Source organism: Coregonus clupeaformis, chromosome 30 (genome assembly GCF_020615455.1).
Source record: "Coregonus clupeaformis isolate EN_2021a chromosome 30, ASM2061545v1, whole genome shotgun sequence".
Classification (NCBI taxonomy): Eukaryota; Metazoa; Chordata; class Actinopteri; order Salmoniformes; family Salmonidae; genus Coregonus; species Coregonus clupeaformis.
Window position 1 is genome coordinate 38,645,673 of NC_059221.1, and position 18,070 is coordinate 38,663,742.

Below are 18,070 nucleotides of genomic sequence, written 5' to 3' on the forward strand. Positions count from 1 at the left end.
CTCAGAGCATCAGCCATCTATCGTATTCATATCTTTTTTTTCTCAATAAAGTTCTATATTAAGCATCTTGTGTTTCTTTTATTAAATCTAACAGCCGTGTATCATTAGACACACTGCAAAGCCAGTGAACTACAGATTGCATCAACTGGTTCCAGACCAGTCTGTCACCTTTCAAACAGAAGAGACCGTTAATTAATACAGATTACATCAACTGGTTCCAGACCAGTCTGTCACCTTTCAAACAGAAGAGACCGTTAATAAATACAGATTACATCAACTGGTTCCAGACCAGTCTGTCACCTTATTTTTTTGTGACCTTGAATGCGTCATCTTCCCTGCTGTCTCCTGGTTCTGATTTGAGTGGAACGTCTCCCACTTGTATCTCTACCTGGTTCCTGTGAGCGAACATCTGACTGATCTCCAAGAAGGTGTTGGTCTACGGGACGACCAGCCAGATTTAGACCAGTGTAGAAGATGATGAAACTGCTGGGATCCAGGCCTCTCTGGAGGGCAGAGATAGATATATAATTATATATAGCATGTACTCTACTGTACTGATGATGAAACTGCTGGGGCCTAGGCCTCTCTGGACGGCAGAGATAGATATATAATTATATATAGTATTGATAGATTAATTATTAATGACTAATTATTACACCCTGAAACTGTGTGAAATGTGTTAGAAATGTGTGAGTGTAGGACCAGTAAAGACTATGGCATTGAACTACTATTTAGCAATGGGAGTAAGAGTTAGACCAGACAACAAAGGACAAGGAGAGCTGAGAAACCAAGATAAAGAGGCCCCTCCCAATTTAGGGAGGAGAGAAACTGTTAGGTTTTTTAAGGAGTATGAAACATGGTGCAGGATATTGTGAGGACGGCGATAACTAAGGAATGTATGTGTGTGTGTATGTATGTACAGTGGGGGAAAAAAGTATTTAGTCAGCCACCAATTGTGCAAGTTCTCCCACTTAAAAAGATGAGAGAGGCCTCTAATTTTCATCATAGGTACACGTCAACTATGACAGACAAATTGAGATTTTTTTTCTCCAGAAAATCACATTGTAGGATTTTTAATTAATTTATTTGCAAATTATGGTGGAAAATAAGTATTTGGTCACCTACAAACAAGCAAGATTTCTGGCTCTCACAGACCTGTAACTTCTTCTTTAAGAGGCTCCTCTGTCCTCCACTCATTACCTGTATTAATGGCACCTGTTTGAACTTGTTATCAGTATAAAAGACACCTGTCCACAACCTCAAACAGTCACACTCCAAACTCCACTATGGCCAAGACCAAAGAGCTGTCAAAGGACACCAGAAACAAAATTGTAGACCTGCACCAGGCTGGGAAGACTGAATCTGCAATAGGTAAGCAGCTTGGTTTGAAGAAATCAACTGTGGGAGCAATTATTAGGAAATGGAAGACATACAAGACCACTGATAATCTCCCTCGATCTGGGGCTCCACGCAAGATCTCACCCCGTGGGGTCAAAATGATCACAAGAACGGTGAGCAAAAATCCCAGAACTACACGGGGGGACCTAGTGAATGACCTGCAGAGAGCTGGGACCAAAGTAACAAAGCCTACCATCAGTAACACACTACGCCGCCAGGGACTCAAATCCTGCAGTGCCAGACGTGTCCCCCTGCTTAAGCCAGTACATGTCCAGGCCCGTCTGAAGTTTGCTAGAGTGCATTTGGATGATCCAGAAGAGGATTGGGAGAATGTCATATGGTCAGATGAAACCAAAATATAACTTTTTGGTAAAAACTCAACTCGTCATGTTTGGAGGACAAAGAATGCTGAGTTGCATCCAAAGAACACCATACCTACTGTGAAGCATGGGGGTGGAAACATCATGCTTTGGGGCTGTTTTTTCTGCAAAAGGGACCAGGACGACTGATCCGTGTAAAGGAAAGAATGAATGGGGCCATGTATCGTGAGATTTTGAGTGAAAACCTCCTTCCATCAGCAAGGGCATTGAAGATGAAACGTGGCTGGGTCTTTCAGCATGACAATGATCCCAAACACACCGCCCGGGCAACGAAGGAGTGGCTTCGTAAGAAGCATTTCAAGGTCCTGGAGTGGCCTAGCCAGTCTCCAGATCTCAACCCCATAGAAAATCTTTTGAGGGAGTTGAAAGTCCGTGTTGCCCAGCGACAGCCCCAAAACATCATTGCTCTAGAGGAGATCTGCATGGAGGAATGGGCCAAAATACCAGCAAGTGTGTGAAAACCTTGTGAAGACTTACAGAAAACGTTTGACCTGTGTCATTGCCAACAAAGGGTATATAACAAAGTATTGAGAAACTTTTGTTATTGACCAAATACTTATTTTCCACCATAATTTGCAAATAAATTCATTAAAAATCCTACAATGTGATTTTCATTTTCCTGTGCGTTCTAGCTGCCAACTTTACGTTATTTTCCTTTTTTCCATCGCAACTTTTTTCCCTTATTCAACTTTTTCACTCCGGACGCTTTATCTGGACATGGTTCATCAACATCTTCAACAGCCGAAGCTAAGTAGTAACATTAACATGATGTCTTCTAATTGCAGTCGCTGTACTCATAATATACAGGAGAATTCTCGCCTTACGGCGAGAATAGCTGTGCTACAAGCCCAGCTTCAGACGCAATCGTTAGGCAAGGGTAATATCAGTGTAGGAAAGGAAGAAACAGCGTCTGTGCCACCAGTAAGTACAGACAGTAACGTTAGTATAAATCCCCCGCACAGTCCCCGCAGCCGGACAACTTTCTCATGGCTTCTGGAGGGAAATACTGTTGGAATGCTCAACCGGTGTCGCTCATTCAGCCGACAGAAACCTTCAACCGGTTTTCCCCATTATGTAGCGAGTCGGAGTCTGAGTCTGAGTCTTCTCTAGTCTCTACTCCTCCCGTTACGGGGTCTGAGACTCCGAAGGCTCCCACCATTAGCTCTGACAAATTGAAAACCCTAGTCATTGGCGACTCCATTACCCGCAGTATTAGACTTAAAACGAATCACCCAGCGATCATACACTGTTTACCAGGGGGCAGGGCTACCGACGTTAAGGCTAATCTAAAGATGGTGCTGGCTAAAGCTAAAACTGGCGAGTGTAGAGAGTATAGAGATATTGTTATCCACGTCGGCACCAACGATGTTAGGATGAAACAGTCAGAGGTCACCAAGTGCAACATAGCTTCAGCGTGTAAATCAGCTAGAAAGATGTGTCGGCATCGAGTAATTGTCTCTGGCCCCCCTCCCAGTTAGGGGAAGTGATGAGCTCTACAGCAGAGTCTCAGCACTCAATCGCTGGTTGAAAACTGTTTTCTGCCCCTCCCAAAAGATAACATTTGTGGATAATTGGCCCTCTTTCTGGGACTCACCCACAAACAGGACCAAGCCTGACCTGCTGAGGAGTGACGGACTCCATCCTAGCCGGAGGGGTGCTCTCCTCTTATCTACCAACATAGATAGGGCTCTAACTCCTCTAGCCCCACAGTGAAATAGGGTGCAGGCCAGGCAGCAGGCTGTTAGCCAACCTGCCAGCTTAGTGGAGTCTGCCAATAGCATAGTCAGTGTAGTCAGCTCAGCCATACCCATTGAGACTGTGTCTGTGCCTCGACCTAGGTTGGGCAAAACTAAACATGGTGGTGTTCACCCTAGCAATCTTATTAGGATAAAGACCTCCTCCATTCCTGCCATTATTGAAAGAGATCGTGATACCTCACATCTCAAAATAGGGTTACTTAATGTTAGATCCCTCACTTCAAAGGCAGTCATAGTCAATGAACTAATCACTGATCATAATCTTGATGTGATTGGCCTGACTGAAACATGGCTTAAGCCTGATGAATTTGCTGTGTTAAATGAGGCCTCCCCTCCTGGTTACACTAGTGACCATATTCCCCGTGCATCCCGCAAAGGCGGAGGTGTTGCTAACATTTACGATAGCAAATTTCAATTTACAAAAAAAAAATGGCGTTTTCATCTTTTGAGCTTCTAGTCATGAAATCTATGCAGCCTACTCAATCACTTTTTATAGCTACTGTTTACAGGCCTCCTGGGCCATATACAGCGTTCCTCTCTGAGTTTCCTGAATTCCTATCAGACCTTGTAGTCATAGCAGATCATATTCTAATTTTTGGTGATTTTAATATTCACATGGAGAAGTCCACAGACCCACTCCAAAAAGTCTTTCGGAGCCATTATCGACTCAGTGGGTTTTGTCCAACATGTCTCTGGACCTACTCACTGCCACAGTCATACTCTGGACCTAGTTTTGTCCCATGGAATAAATGTTGTAGATCTTAATGTTTTTCCACAAAATCCTGGACTATCGGACCACCATTTTATTACGCTTTGCAATCGCAACAAATAATCTGCTCAGACCCCAACCAAGGAGCATCAAAAGTCGTGCTATAAATTCTCAGACAACACAAAAATTCATTGATGCCCTTCCAGACTCCTTCTGCCTACCCAAGGACGTCAGAGGACAAAAATCAGTTAACCACTTAACTGAGGAACTCAATTTAACCTTGCACAATACCCTAGATGCAGTTGCACCCCTAAAAACGAAAGACATTTGTCATAAGAAACTAGCTCCCTGGTATACAGAAAATACCCGAGCTTTGAAGCAAGCTTCCAGGAAATTGGAACGGAAATGGCGCCACACCAAACTGGAAGTCTTCCGACTAGCTTGGAAAGACAGTACCGTGCAGTACCGAAGAGCCCTCACTGCTGCTCGATCATCCTACTTTTCCAAATTAATCGAGGAAAATAAGAACAATCCAAAATTTCTTTTTGATACTGTTGCAAAGCTAACTAAAAAGCAGCATTCCCCAAGAGAGGATGGTTTTCACTTCAGCAGTGATAAATTCATGAACTTCTTTGAGGAAAAGATCATGACCATTAGAAAGCAAATTACGGACTCCTCTTTGAATCTGCGTATTCCTCCAGGGCTTAGCTGTCCTGGATCTGCACAGCTCTGCGAGGGCCTGGGATCGGGAGAGACACTTAAGTGTTTTAGTACTATATCTCTTGACACAATGATGAAAATAATCATGGCCTCTAAACCTTCAAGCTGCATACTGGATCCTATTCCTACTAAACTGCTGAAGGAGCTGCTTCCTGTGCTTGGCCCTCCTATGTTGAACATAATAAACAGCTCTCTATCCACCGGATGTGTACCAAACTCACTAAAAGTGGCAGTGATAAAGCCTCTCTTGAAAAAGCCAAACCTTGACCCGGAAAATATAAAAAACTATCGGCCTATATCGAATCTTCCATTCCTCTCAAAAATTTTAGAAAAAGCTGTTGCGCAGCAACTCACTGCCTTTCTGAAGACAAACAATGTATACGAAATGCTTCAGTCTGGTTTTAGACCCCATCATAGCACTGAGACTGCACTTGTGAAGGTGGTAAATGACCTTTTAATGGCGTCAGACCGAGGCTCTGCATCTGTCCTCGTGCTACTAGACCTTAGTGCTGCCTTTGACACCATCGATCACCACATTCTTTTGGAGAGACTGGAAACCCAAATTGGTCTACACGGACAAGTTCTGGCCTGGTTTAGATCCTACCTGTCGGAAAGATATCAGTTTGTCTCTGTGAATGGTCTGTCCTCCGACAAATCAACTGTACATTTCGGTGTTCCTCAAGGTTCCGTTTTAGGACCACTATTGTTTTCACTATATATTTTACCTCTTGGGGATGTTATTCGAAAACATAATGTTAACTTTCACTGCTATGCGGATGACACACAGCTGTACATTTCAATGAAGCATGGTGAAGCCCCAAAATTGCCCTCGCTAGAAGCCTGTGTTTCAGACATAAGGAAGTGGATGGCTGAAAAAAAAAAAAAAAAAAAAAAAAACTTTTTACTTTTAAACTCGGACAAAACAGAGATGCTTGTTCTAGGTCCCAAGAAACAAAGAGATCTTCTGTTAAATCTGACAATTCATCTTGATGGTTGTAAAGTCGTCTCAAATAAAACTGTGAAGGACCTAGGCGTTACTCTTGACCCTGATCTCTCTTTTGACGAACATATCAAGACTGTTTCAAGGACAGCTTTTTTCCATCTACGTAACATTGCAAAAATCAGAAATTTTCTGTCCAAAAATGATGCAGAAAAATTAATCCATGCATTTGTTACTTCTAGGTTAGACTACTGCAATGCTCTATTTTCCGGCTACCGGATAAAGCACTAAATAAACTTCAGTTAGTGCTAAATACGGCTGCTAGAATCCTGACTAGAACCAAGAAATTTGATCATATTACTCCAGTGCTAGCTTCCCTACACTGGCTTCCTGTTAAGGCAAGGGCTGATTTCAAGGTTTTACTGTTAACCTATAAAGCGTTACATGGGCTTGCTCCTACCTATCTTTCCGAGTTGGTCCTGCCGTACATACCAATACGTACGCTACGGTCACAAGACGCAGGCCTCCTAATTGTCCCTAGAATTTCTAAGCAAACAGCGGGAGGCAGGGCTTTCTCCTATAGATCTCCATTTTTATGGAACAGTCTGCCTACCCATGTGAGAGACGCAGACTCGGTCTCAACCTTTAAGTCTTTACTGAAGACTTATCTCTTCAGTAGGTCATATGATTGAGTGTAGTCTGGCCCAGGAGTGTGAAGGTGAACGGAAAGGCTGGAGCAACGAACAGCCCTTGCTGTCTCTGCCGGGCCGGTTCCCCTCTCCACTGGGGTTCTCTGCCTCTAACCCTGTTGCAGGGGCTGAGTCACTGGCCTGCTGGTGCTCTTTCATGCCGTCCCTGGGGGGTGCGTCACTTGAGTGGGTTGAGTTACTGACGTGATCTTCCTGTCTGGGTTGGCCCCCCCCCCCCCTTGGTTTGTGCTGTGGTGGAGACCTCTGTGGGCTATACTCGGCCTTGTCTCAGGATTGTAAGTTGGTGGTTGGGGATATCCCTCTAGTGGTGCGGGGCTGTGCTTTGGCGGAGTGGGTGGGGTTATATCCTTCCTGTTTGGCCCTGTCCGGGGTTTCTTCGGATGGGGCCACAGTGTCTCCGGACCGCTCCTGTCTCAGCCTCCAGTATTTATGCTGCAGTAGTTTATGTGTCGGGGGGCTGGGGTTAGTTGGTTATACCTGGAGTACTTCTCCTGTCTTATCCAGTGTCCTGTGTGAATTTAAGTATGCTCTCTCTAATTCTCTCGTTCTCTCTTTCTCTCTGAGAACCTGAGCCCTAGGACCATACGTCAGGACTACCGGGCATGATGACACCTTGCTGTCCCCAGTCCGCCTGGCCTTGCTGCTATTCCAGTTTCAACTGTTCTGCCTGCGGCTACGAAACCCCTACCTGTCCCAGACCTGCTGTTTTCAACTCTAAATGATCGGCTATGAAAAGCCAACTGAGAGACCTGAGCCCTAGGACCATACGTCGGGACTACCGGCCGTGGTGACTCCTTGCTGTCCCCAGTCCGCCTGGCCTTGCTGCTATTCCAGTTTAAACTGTTCTGCCTGCGGTTATGGAACCCCTACCTGTCCCAGACCTGCTGTTTTAAACTCTAATGATCGCCATGAAAAGCCAACTGAGATTTATTCCTGATTATTATTTGACCATGCTTGTCACTTATGAACATTTTTGAACATCTTGGCATGGTTCTGTTATAATCTCCACCCGGCACAGCCAGAAGAGGACTGGCCACCCCTCATAGCCTGGTTCCTCTCTAGGTTTCTTCCTAGGTTTTGCCTTTCTAGGGAGTTTTTCCTAGCCACCGTGCTTCTACACCTGCATTACTAGCTGTTTGGGGTTTTAGGCTGGGTTTCTGTACAGCACTTCGAGATATTAGCTGATGTAAGAAGGGCTATATAAAATAAAATTGATTGAAAAATTGATTGATTGATTGATTTTCTGGATTTCTTCCCCTCATTTTGTCTGTCATAGTTGACGTGTACCTATGATTAAAATTACAGGCCTCTCTCATCTTTTTAAGTGGGATAACTTGCACAATTGGTGGCTGACTAAATACTTTTTTTCCCCACTGTATGTGTGTATGCATGTGTGTGTGTGTGTGTGTGTATGTGTGTGTGTGTGTGATGTGTGTGTGTGTGTACTGATGGTCAGGAGAGCAGTTTTAAAGTGGAAAACTACAGCCCGCCTACTGAGAAGAGGGATGTTTGTATGACGTATGAGTATAAAAGATGGACTCTGAAATTGTGATGGCAGAACGTTCTCATGAATAAAGCCTGATGATTGTATGCTGGGCTGCTCGGTCTGATTATTAGAGATTTACAACCTCTGGGATACAGACTGAGTAATAAGTTTATTTTTGAAACATTGGTATAGAAATTCACGTAACAGCTTGGTCCTTCGAGTCGGATCTCAACACCCGTTGTCTGTCGTCCCAGGGAACACCGAAACCGTGCACGGGCGGATCTAGGATCCGTGGGATAAAGTCCTGACCTCTAAGATTGAGGGTTAATCCAGGCCGGTGGTGAACTGGTTCACGACAGGAACGGTGACGAGATCCAACCAAAATTGAGTCCCAGCTACAAGAATAAGGTCAGTAGTCTTTATTCATTGGATTTTGGAGGAAATTATCTGAACTTGCAAGAACTGTTGTAAATTCTTGTAAAGGACAGAGAATGATTACCAAAACCCTCAAGGAAGTCTTGCCATCGTGTTTTTAGTCACTTATCTAGAGAAAACCGTGCGTGAGTATTCTAAATAAGTAGGAAATACGACTGGTGTAGCAAAGGGGGGGTCCGAAATAGACTCCGGGTAGAGAGGCCATTACCGAACATAAACTAGCCTTGTGTTGAGACAATATGAAAGAGGGTTGTTGAAAGTACACCAGGAGGAATTAAAATAGCATGTGGGAGAAATAGAATATTATAAGTCACAAACAACTGTAGATTAGCAGTAACTCTATCCGTTCCATGAAACTGGAGCCGTAATTTGTCTAAGTACAAACTCCACGTTGCCGGTAGTGTTACCCAATAATCTTGCGTGAGACTTAATATTTGCTCAAAAGTCACATCTAAGAATAAATTCCAAAAACAGGGACCAAAATAGGTCGTGTGAGGAAGTAAGTGACTGGAACAAATTGCAAAAATCTCTGAAGCTGGAGACACTTATCTCCCTCACTAACTTTAAGCATCAGTTGTCAGAGCACCTTACCGATTACTGCACCTGTACACAGCCCATCTGAAATTAGCCCACCCAACTACCTCATCCCTATATTGTTATTTATTTTGCTCATTTGTACCCCAGTATCTCTATTTGCACATCATCTCTTGCACATCTATCATTCCAGTGTTAATACTAATTGTAATTATTTTGCACTATAGCCTATTTTATTGCCTTACCTCCATAACTTGCTAAATTTGCACACACTGTATATATATGTATTTCTGTTGTATTTTTTGACTTTGTTTTGTTTTACCCCATATGTAACTCTGTGTTGTTGTTTTTATCGCACTGCTTTGCTTTATCTTGGCCAGGTCGCAGTTGTAAATGAGAACTTGTTCTCAACTGGTTTACCTGGTTAAATAAAGGTTAAATAAAAAAATAATAAAAACAATTTTAAAAAAGTAATTATAATTGACTATTTTGAGGAACAAACATATAAGAAATTAATTAAAGATCGAATAAATCATTAAAAGCAAAATTGTAAAATTATTGAATACCTAACAACTCAGTTAAAGTGACAAAAACTATTATTAGAGAGTTAGAAGTAATCTAAATTCAAATAAAGGTGAGATTCAGGAATTTGGTAAAAGCCATAAAGTAATTATTCAAAGTTTTGGGTATAGGACGATCAAAGAGTCCTGCCAATATGGGAAGCAAACCCTCCAAGGAGGTCCCGGGGTCAACCGGAGATGAGAGATTTACGGAATCCAGGGATAGAAGAAATCTCCATTGTGTAACCAGGTGGAGGGAGAGGTATGGTTTTGAGGGACGTCTGGACGCAGACAAACTCGAACCCATGCTTAAACAGATACATAAGGTGTGTAAAGGAGAAGGCTCTGTCGCCGCCGGCCGCGACCGGGAGACTCATGGGCGGCGCACAATTGGCCCAGCGTCGTCCAGGGTAGGGGAGGGAATGGCCGGCAGGGATGTAGCTCAGTTGATAGAGCATGGCGTTTGCAACGCCAGGGTTGTGGGTTCGTTTCGACACAGACAAACTCGAACCCATGCTTAAACAGATACATAAGGTGTGTAAAGGAGAAAGAAGCAGTGAGAGAGAGAGAGTATGTACTCTACTGTACTAATGATGAAACTGCTGGGGCCCAGGTCTCTCTGTAGATGTACGTAAAGAGGTAGAGACATAGAGGGGGAGGACACAGTGAGGAATATGTCCACAACCTGTTTGCTTTAATAGTCCCAAAAACCACTGCTGAGACTCTTATATACATCTAAATGTCTTCTTTCACAGTGAGGGATATGTCCAGAACCTTCTCTCTGTTGATCTGGCCATTATTCAGACTTATAGACATCTAAATGTCTTCTTTCACAGTGAGGAATATGTCCAGAACCTTCTCTCTGTTGATCTGGCCATTATTCAGACTTATAGACATCTAAATGTCTTCTTTCCTGCTGGGAGAGCTGACCTCCATGAAGGGGAACAACAATACCACGGTGAAGTTGGACAGCCAGTGGACCGACCCTGCCACCATGAAGGCTGCTGATCTGAGCGACTGGCGGAAAATCTCTGGTCACCACGTAGGGAAAAGGAGGTCAGAGGTTAGTCTCCCTAGACATCCGGGTTGCCTCCAATGTTCCAGTTTAACACGTCTGTACGTAACAGAACATCAGTTTGGCACAGAGGAACTACGTCACGGCCTTGTCCACTTCTTGCCCACATCCCCCGGACACAAAATAGTAGCTAGCAAGATGGAGATCAAGGAGGTTATTTTTAATGAGTGCATTTAGAAAGTGGCTAGTTTGCATCAACTACCTTAACTAAAACCACTGCAAAGGTTTTGCCTGCAAACTTTGGTTTCGAATCACAACGTTCTGACGGGCGGCAGGTAGCTTAGTGGGTAAGAGCGTCGTGCCAGTAACCGAAAGGTCGCTGGTTCTAATCCCCGAGCCGACTAGGTGAAAAATCTGTCGATGTGCCCTTAAGCAAGGCACTTAACCCTAGTCGCTCTGGATAAGAGCGTCTACTAAAATGACAAAAAAATGTACGCCTCGTGTTTTTTTTGTGGGGGAGAGTTTATTTTTTAATCGAAGTTACCAAAAGAGTCCTTCAATTATCCCAGACCGTAGTCTCTGCTGTTGCCTAGGGTTTCTGAGATTAGTGAGAGGTCTACGTTAGAACATCAACATAATCTCTGTAGTCACTGGGAATATGTCCAGAACCTTCTCTCTGTTGATCTGGCCCATTATTCAACATCATCTCTGTAGTCACTGGGAATATGTGAGGAATATGTCCAGAACCTTCTCTCTGTTGATCTGGCCATTATTCAACATAATCTCTGTAGTCACTGGGAATATGTGAGGAATATGTCCAGAACCTTCTCTCTGTTGATCTGGCCATTATTCAACATAATCTCTGTAGTCACTGGGAATATGTGAGGGATATGTCCAGAACCTTCTCTCTGTTGATCTGGCCCATTATTCAACATAATCTCTGTAGTCACTGGGAATATGTGAGGAATATGTCCAGAACCTTCTCTCTGTTGATCTGGCCATTATTCAACATAATCTCTGTAGTCACTGGGAATATGTCCAGAACCTTCTCTCTGTTGATCTGGCCATTATTCAACATAATCTCTGTAGTCACTGGGAATATGTGAGGAATATGTCCAGAACCTTCTCTCTGTTGATCTGGCCATTATTCAACATAATCTCTGTAGTCACTGGGAATATGTGAGGAATATGTCCAGAACCTTCTCTCTGTTGATCTGGCCATTATTCAACATAATCTCTGTAGTCACTGGGAATATGTGAGGAATATGTCCAGAACCTTCTCTCTGTTGATCTGGCCCATTATTCAACATAATCTCTGTAGTCACTGGGAATATGTGAGGAATATGTCCAGAACCTTCTCTCTGTTGATCTGGCCATTATTCAACATAATCTCTGTAGTCACTGGGAATATTTTACATTTTACGTCATTTAGCAGACGCTCTTATCCAGAGCGACTTACAGTTAGTGCATACATTATTCTTTTTTAAATTTTCATACCCCATGGGAATCGAACCCACAACCCTGGCGTTGCAAACGCCATGCTCTACCAACTGAGCTACCTCCCTGCCGGCCATTCCCTCCCCTACCCTGGATGACGCTGGGCCAATTGTGCACCGCCCCATTGGTCTCCCGTTTGCGGCCGGCTACAGCAGAGCCTGGATTCGAACCAGGATCTCTAGTGGCACAGCTAGCACTGCGATGCAGTGCCTTAGACCACTGCGCCACTCAGGAGACAAGAGGAATATGTGAGGAATATGTCCAGAACCTTCTCTCTGTTGATCTGGCCCATTATTCAACATAATCTCTGTAGTCACTGGGAATAGTACCCATAGGAACAGACTCGTGGTCTATGACTAATGCTATACGGTATGTATTCTATATGCACCAGAACCTGCCATTATATAATTACATGTTTTTTCTTTACATGTAATTATCCTGCATATCTAAAAAGGCATTAGAATACTCAAACCATTACAGTGTCAGACCACAGGTGAGGTTGACTTACTGGGTCCGATTGGCGTGTCCGATAACATAGACGATGACACAGGCGATGCTGACGGAGGGCATCCACTCCATACTGTCCTGTATGTCAACACAACAGCTGGAGTTGTTATCATAGACCGGCTGTGTTTACGATTCGACCACTCCATACTGTCCTGTATGTCAACACAACAGCTGGAGTTGTTATCATAAACCGTCTGTGTTTACGACTCTCTCTCTCTCTCTCTCAATTCAATTCAAAGGGCTTTATCGGCATGGGAAACATAGGTTTCCATTACCAAAGCAAGTGAAATAAACAAACAAAAGTGAGAAGGATCAAAAACAACATCAACAAACATCTATTAGACATGTTCTCTCTCTCTCTCTCTCTCTCTCTCTCTCTCTCTCTCTCTCTCTCTCTCTCTCTCTCTCTCTCTCTCGCTCTCTCTCTCTCTCTCTCTCTCTCTCTCTCTCTCTCTCTCTCTCTCTCACACATTTCAAATGTCATATTATGTATATATACAGTGAGTGTTGTAACAATGTGCAAATAGTTAAAGTACAAAAGGTAAAATAAATCAACATAAATATGTGTTGTATTTACAATGGTGTTTGTTCTTCACTGGTTGCCCTTTTCTTGTGGCGACAGGTCACAAATCTTGCTGCTGTGATGGCACACTGTGATATTTCACCCAAAAGATATGGGAGTTGATCAAAATTGGATTTGTTTTCAAATTCTTTGTGGATCTGTGTAATCAGAAGGAAATATGTGTCTCTAATGTGGTCATACATTTGGCAGGAGGTTAGGAAGTGCAGCTCGGTTTCCACCTCATTTTGTAGGCAGTGTGCACATATGCTCACTGAGTCTGTACATAGTCAAAGCTTTCCTTAAGTTTGGGCCAGTCACGGTGGTCAGGTATTCTGCAACTGTGTACTCTCTGTTTAGTGCCAAATAGCATTTTAGTTTGCTCCGTTTTTCTTGTTAATTCTTTCCAATGTGTCAAGTAATTATTTGTTTTCTCATGCTTTAATTGTGTTGCTGTCCTGGGGCTCTGTGGGGTCTGTTTGTGTTTGTGAACAGAGGCCCAGGACCAGCTTGCTTAAGGGGCTCTTCTCCAGGTTCATCTCTCTGTAGGTGATGGCTTTGTTATGGAAGGTTTGGGAATCGCTTCCTTTTAGGTGGTTGTAGAATTTAACGGCTCTTTTCTGGATTTTGATCATTAGCGGGCATCGGCCTAATTCTCTCTCTCTCTCTCTCTCTCTCTCTCTCTCTCTCTCTCTCTCTCTCTCTCTCTCTCTCTCTCTCTCTCTCTCTCTCTCTCTCTCTCTCTCTCTCTCTCTCTCTCTCTCTCTCTCTCTCTCTCTCTCTCTCTCTCTCTCTCTCTCTCAGAGGAGTTCCAGCTGTTGTAGTACATCTCAAATGACACCCTATTTACACAGCAGACCTACATGGAAGGTGAGCACAGGACACACAGCAGATCCCAAACCCAACGAGGAGGAGCAGCCTCCTGCCTGTTAAACAACAGTCACACAAAGGAAAGGTCGAAGGTGACTCCTGAAAACTGGAAGCATCTACTTGTGTTTCTATGGCTGCGTTAAAAAATGATATTTTTTTCCACTAATTGGTCTTTTGGCCAATCAGATCAGCTCTATTGCCCAAAAATTGGGCAAAAGATCAGAATTGGGCTGCCTGTGTAAATCCAGCCTATGTTTCTACAGTCCTTAAAATGTGTGTTCAATTGAACTGAGCCCTTCAGTACAGTGTTGGAGACCGGAGAGATGGTACTTCGTACTGCAGCGATGGTCATGAAGACGTTGATAGCCCCAGTTCCCCTGTGACGTATTATATGTCACTCTCCTTGACTCCCACTGAGCCATAGTTGCTGTCAGCATAGTATTAGAGGAGAGGAGAGGAGAGGAGAGGAGAGGAGAGGAGAGGAGAGGAGAGGAGAGGAGAGGAGAGGAGAGGAGAGGAGAGGAGAGGAGAGGAGAGGAGAGGAGAGGAGAGACAGGGTCTGGCTTCAGATAAGGATTCCTGGCTTATTCCCTCCCGATTCAGGGAATCTTCCATCCAGGATATGTGGAAAACCTGGGAAATTTGGGAAAGTTACCGAAATGTTGCAACCCTAGCCAAAATGAAGGATTTCTCCCACTAGAGGGCCATCCGATCTGTCATAGCCGGCCGCGACCGGGAGACCCATGGGGCGGCGCGCAATTGGCCCAGCGTCGTCCAGGGTAGGGGAGGGAATGGCCGGCAGGGATGTAGCTCAGTTGATAGAGCATTGTGTTTGCAACGCCAGGGTTGTGGGTTCGATTCCCACAGGGGGTATGAAAAAAAATAATGTATGCACTAACTGTAAGTCGCTCTGGATAAGAGCGTCTGCTAAATGACGAAAATTTAATATTCAGTGTGGAATCAAGATTATTGCATCTGTAACAGAGTTGGTTCAGGGGACCAAGCTTGTGTGATGAATAACCTTGTCTGATACCTGAAGCTCCCTGAGCCATTGCCTTGGCTTTAGCAAAGCCGTATAACACTGTCTAGTGGTTCGAATCCCGGACGGTTACATCCATAGAGATGTACAGAGATTGCAATGTTGTATCTGTCCCATTGGGGCATCTGTGAGCGCACGAGCAGTGCCATTGAGGCCATCTCAATTTTTTTATGAGTTGGTAATGATAGAGGACTCCATAGAGCATGATAGAGCACTCCATATAGCATGATAGAGCACTCCATAGAGCATGATAGAGCACTCCATAGAGCATGATAGAGCACTCCATAGAGCATGATAGAGCACTCCATAGAGCATGATAGAGGACTCCATAGAGCATGATAGAGCACTCCATAGAGCATGATAGAGTACTCCATAGAGCATGATAGAGTACTCCATAGAGCATGATAGAGTACTCCATAGAGCAGGGGTGTCAAATGTACGGCCCGCGGGCCGGATCAGGCCCGCAAACGGGTTTAATCCGGCCCGCGAGATGATTTTGAAAAAAAAAAACATGTGCTGCAATTTTTCAATAAAATAAACTGCTGTTCCAATTGCGTCCACTGGATGGCGCAATAGCAATTGTGTTAAGCAAGCAATCTGTTTATACCGGGGCAGAGCAAGTAGGTCAAGCACGTGCAGCCAATGAGCTACTTTGTTTTGCCCGCGATATTTATTACGGCTTCTACTTTTAACATTATGTGCTTTGGCACCCTCATTGCCCCAATATGTCTCTGTCAAAAAAGAGAAAAGTGGACACAGAGTGCAGAGTGTTCCAAGAAAAATGGTCATCCTATTTAATCACGGAATTGAATGGGAAAGCTGTATGTTTGGTGTGTTCAGAGCATGTTGCAGTGCTGAAAGAATATAACCTTCGCCGCCACTATGTGAGTCTTCATGCCGACAAATATGACAACTTTCAAGGACAGCGGAGATGAGAGAAGGTGAATGAACTGTTGGCGGGTCTGAAGAAACAGCAGTCTGTGTTTACTCACAGCCGAGACATCAGTGACGCTGCAGTGAAAGCTAGCTACCTCATTGCTAATGAAATCGCAGTGGCTTCAAAACCATTTAGTGAGGGTGAATTTGTAAAAACATGCATGATGAAGGCAGCGGAGATTGTGTGCCCTGAAAAGCGGCAGGCTTTTGCAAATATCAGCCTGACAAGAAACACAGTTGCAGACAGGATTTCCGATCTTTCAGTGGATTTGGAAAGCCAGTTGAAGCAAAAAGTAAAGTCATTTATTGCATTTTCGGTTGCAATTGATGAAAGCACGGACATTACAGATGTTGCACAACTGGCCATTTTTTCATCCGCGGAGTTGATGACACATTGACCGTCACCGAGGAGTTCGTGGAGTTGGTGCCGATGACAGATACAACGACAGCAGCTGATATTTTTACCGCACTCGTCGGCGCGCTGGACAGGGTCGGAGTGGACTGGTCCCGCACTGTCAGCCTGGCTACAGATGGTGCGCCCTCAATGATCAGGAAAAAAGCAGGCGTTGTGACAAAGTTCAGAGAGAAAGTGCAATCTGCAAATGGAGGACGTGATTTTTTGACTTTTCACTATATTTTGCACCAGGAGGCTTTGTGTTGCAAGTCATTAAAGATGGATAACGTCATGAAGGTGGTCATCCAATCCGATCCAGAAGCCTGAATCACCGTCAGTTTGACAGCCTTCTCAGAGAGAAAGACCACATCTATGGCCTGCCATACCACACTGAGGTAAGATGGTTAAGCCGAGGTGCTGTGCTGAGGCGTTCCTTTGATTTACGAGAAGAAATTGAACAGTTCATGGAAGAAAAGGGCAAACCAGTGTTAGAATTTCATTCCGCAGAATGGATGCCGGACCTTGCATTTATGGTGGATGTTACAGAGCACCTGAATAACTTGAACAAACAGCTGCAAGGGCGCAACAAATTTGTCACGCAGTATTATGACAGCATACGTTCTTTCAAGTTGAAGCTGTCATTGTGGGAGACGCAACTTGCCGGTGGTGATGCAGCTCACTTCCCCTGTCTGAAAAATGTGTGCGCGACCCAACATGTGGCAGACATGAAGCGGTTCAAAGATAAAATAACTGGACTGTTACGGGAGTTTGAGCAACGCTTTCAGATTTATGTTTATATGTTTTTATGTTGATGTGCTATTGTTTTTAATTGATTTTATTTTATTTGTATATTTAACCTATTCTTGACTCTGTGGTTCTTGCACTTGTTTGGGGAACAGGATTTCATTATTTTTATCTACATTTCTGCCTGAGAAATGACACCCTGATATAGTTCTGTGATCTGTGAAACAGTTCTGTTAATCACTGAGGCATTGTGTGTTTGTGTGTTCTTTTTCTTTAGAATTTTCAAATAAACTTGACGTGTTTTATGATTAATAGTGATGTTGTGCTTGTACTATTTTGGACACACTGTCCTCAGGCTCCAGCTTTATGTTGTATGTTGATCGTATTAAAACAAAGAAAACAATCTGAAGTTGTTGTTTTTAAGTTATATATACCATGATTTTTCCGGTCCGGCCCACTTGGGAATAGATTTTCCTCCATGTGGCCCCTGAGCTAAAATGAGTTTGACACCCCTGCCATAGAGCATGTGTTATGAGAATTTCTATCCCAATGAACCAAATCTTATTTAACGAGGAAAAGTATAAAAACCACTGTTGTGGTCATCACTATCCTCTTGCAATAGGACCAGCTGGATGGCAAAAACAGTGCTAATAGTACCTCAAAAGTAATATTAATCAAAAAATAACTATTGACCATGCCAAAAGAGTTGAAAAGGAAAGTTTGAGTGAGGAAAAGAAGGGTTCAATTCTGGCTTTACTGGCAGAGGGATACAGTGAGCGTCAGGTTGCTTCCATCCTTAAAATTTCAAAGACGGCGGTTCATAAGAACAAGGTCAAGCAGCACACATTGGGGACAACAAAGCTACAGACCGGCAGAGGGT

General features: G+C 43.8%; 1 pseudogene; it reads right to left on the reverse strand.

Moving 5' to 3' along the window:
- Positions 1–141: 141 nt before the first annotated feature.
- LOC121546587 overlaps positions 142–18,070 on the reverse strand; it is a 37,269-nt pseudogene continuing 19,340 nt past the window's right edge.